This window comes from Scomber japonicus, chromosome 18 (assembly GCF_027409825.1).
Source record: "Scomber japonicus isolate fScoJap1 chromosome 18, fScoJap1.pri, whole genome shotgun sequence".
NCBI classification, from domain to species: Eukaryota; Metazoa; Chordata; class Actinopteri; order Scombriformes; family Scombridae; genus Scomber; species Scomber japonicus.
The window spans coordinates 28,567,549-28,571,165 of record NC_070595.1 but is presented as its reverse complement, the minus strand read 5'-3'; positions in this window follow the sequence as shown (position 1 = coordinate 28,571,165).

Sequence of the window (3,617 nt, the reverse complement as noted above, 5' to 3'; positions counted from 1 at the left end):
GTTTTGATTGGTTTGTTAAAGCTGGAAAACCGACAGCGCCTGAAAATGAGGATCTTGTCTCAAAGTGTGATTTTTGTTCTGTGAAGTAAAAAGGACAAAGCACAGTATTTTAATAGTCGGCTACATACGTGATTTAGTCATTAATTATAAACTACAACAACCTCCTGTAATGTCACACTGTTTCATCCTGTTTCATCCTTCCTGTCTGTCTCTAGTCATGATAAATCAAACTCTAGTCCTAATGATGCTGACAGTAAGCTATCTCTCTTTGAGCTCTCTGTGACACCAGAGATGATCAATAAACTCAGCAGGTTCAGTCTGTGATTTGATGATTGTGTGAAGAGTTTTCAGAACTCAACATCTTTTGGAGCATTTTCTGTTCTGCAAACTAAAAACACAGTTTAGATCTGAGCCTTTTGTTTCTAACTGCTAATACTGAGCTCATCCTCAGGCTTTCGTTTCAGGCATCATTGTGCTTTTACGACACTTTTTGTTCAATTATTCAATGTGATTAAAAATAAAACTATGTAATTGTGGCAGATAGGGATGCACATGGTTAACTGTTTAACCGTTAACCGATAACAGGAACTTTGACCAATTAATACTAACGGTTAATGCTTTTTTTAATTTTTTAATTGAGCTATTTATGTCAATCAACTCATGGGCCATTCTGGCCAGGCGCTACCTCTGCATTCGCGGGACATCGGTGCCATCTGAGCGCGTGTTCTCCGCTGCGGGTCTCACAGTAAACTGCGCACCAGGCTGACCCCAGAGCATGTCCACATGCTGCTTTTTCTTAATAAAAACCAGTAAAAAATAAAAATAATCCACTATGGCGAGAGAGGACTGAGGTTGGCTTGGGCCATTTATTTTATTTTGAGGGCTCAGAATTTCTTTAAAAAGGAGTTTTTCCAGCTATAGCACCGAGCGGATTCACGTAAGTTTTGTTTATCTGGTGGCTATTGCTATTTATTTATCTATTTATCTATCTGGTGGCTATTGCTATTTATTTATCTATTTATCTATCTGGTGGCTATTGCTATTTATTTATCTATTTATCTATCTGGTGGCTATTGCTATTTATTCATCTATTTATCTATCTGGTGGCTAGTGCTATTTATTTATCTATTTATCTATCTGGTGGCTATTATTTATTTTATTTAGAATATTTTGATACACAGCTCAGACTTATTTTCTTGGTTACACGGGAGGACTTCGTGCCACTATACAGATAATTGTTATATATTATATTGTTATATAGTGTTTGATTAAAAGGGTGTTTTGGTTTTGTAAAGCTGTTCTTGTTCATTAGAAAGTCTGGTAACTATTTGATATTTGAAGTGTTTTTGATACGTTACAGCTCTGCTGTCTTTTTTCTCTCTCCTTGTTTAATTCTGTTCAGCAGCGCTGCAGGTGTTTGACTAATATTTTGTTGTTATTGTTTATTTGGTTAATGTTTATTTGGTTGGTATTTGCACATTAAAAAATAAAGCCCATAAGAAAAACAAAAAACATTTGTCCCCATACTTTTGAATGGGTCACAGACACTCAATAGAGCATTTAAATCTTATCGGTTAGCGGTTAATAATCGGTTAATGAGGGTCGGTTATCGGTCATAAATAAAAATCTAAATGTGCATCCCTAGTGGCAGACACATCGAGAAATAAATCACATATGCAGAAACACTGAAAATGGACTTTGTGAAGTAGTAAAACTTTTGAAACTAAATGCGTTTATATATGTTGACATGTTATTAACCATCTCACTGAATCATCTTCTGGTCAGTTTACAGTAGAAACAGTCTCTTACTTTGTGTCTGAGGGTCCAGGTTCATTACTGAAGTCTGGAAGATCACCTTTAGACCGGTCACTCTTCACAGACAGACAGCTGGATACTCCGTCCTCCTCTTCCTCCTCTTCCTTCGTCTTCTGGAGTCTGAGAGGTAAACCAGTAACACTGCAGACACACACACACACACACACACACACACACACACACACACACACACACACACACACACACACACACACACACACACACACACACACAGTATAATAAACTCAGTCCTGACTCTCAACTTAGTAGCTTCTTATTAGTTTACATGACTTTAACTACAACCATGTGTGTTTTCTAGTCATCACAAAGATAAACTTTGACTCTGGTTTAAATCCAACAAACAGCTTCAGATAAACATGTGTGAGCTTCTTAACTGTGACTTCTCTCTATTTAGAGCTCAGCAGTGAGTCACGTTACATCACTGTGAGGACGCAGAAACCAGGAAAAGAACAACAGGAAACTTTTTGCCAACGTCTCAAGAATCAGTGATGTGTATTTATTACTTTATAGGACTGTTTCTTGTATAATCATTGACCTTGTTGGGACCAGTTGTCCTCATGGAGAACAAAGTCCGGTCATAATGTCGCAGATACAGTTTATCTTTATTATTATATTGATGCTGAATTGATAAGAAGACTTTGGATATATGAAGCCTTTTATCTTGTGTCTCTAAAGTTTTGTGTTTTCGAGGACACATACGGAAAATTTGTCGTATTTCTTAAAAGGAGTTGTGTGTAATATTTTCCCCCGAGAGTCTTTTTTTTTTTTAAAGATTTTTTTTCGGCATAGACGCCTTCATTCAACAGTAGACAGGCTGCAGCTGGAGAGTCTCATTTTTCATAGTAATCTCTTTTCAACACCTTGGTTTTATGGTTCACTCTAAAGATCCATTATTCATTTTAATCCACTAACAATGTTTTTATCCAAGAGTTTGCTGAGTTTTTACATCACTGTGAGGACGCAGAAACCAGGAAAAGAACAACAGGAAACTACTTTTGAAGACGTCAAACTGTGTGATTTTATATTTTTCTGACACAGTTTAATCAACTAAACAATTCAACTTAAAAATAATCATCAGATTGATCAATAATGACAGTAATCATTATTTACAGTCCTGATATTAACACTCACCTGCCTCAGAGTTGTTTTCCTCCTCCTGCTCTGCTGACTGTGAAATGAAGTCTGTACCAACGTTCCTTTACTCTCTACCTGTCTGCTTCCCCACCCTTCCTCCTTACAGGAAGTCACGTGTCACTGATTCTTGAGAATTTGGATAAAACAGGTTTTCATTTTGAACATTTAAAAAATAGATATTAAGAAATCTATACTTCTATGTTTATAGAACAAGTTCTCAGCAATCAAGTAATATTTCAGTGCACTCCTGACTTTGTAATGTTTTAATAAAATAAGAGTTTTTCCTGTGTAATGGAAATTCTTATTATTCATCTTGTCTGAGCAAATGAGTAGTTATGTTATTTGATTAGATGTATGTGTGTGCGTCATAATCTGTTGACCATGCCATGAAATGCTGATTTAATGAATATCATTGACCTTTGATGGAACATCATGTATGTTATAGTCTACTGATTAACTATTGTCCTGATTGTATACACGTGATGACGTGCCTATTGTGATGACATTGGTCTGTTGATAGAACAATGTCTCCCTTTCTATGATAATGTATTGTATATAATCTGACTGTTTCCTCTGCTCCGGGCTCGCTTTTTCATCTCACGCTTGAGACAGAAGGAGTCCGTCTGCAGACGACTGAATAAACTAGA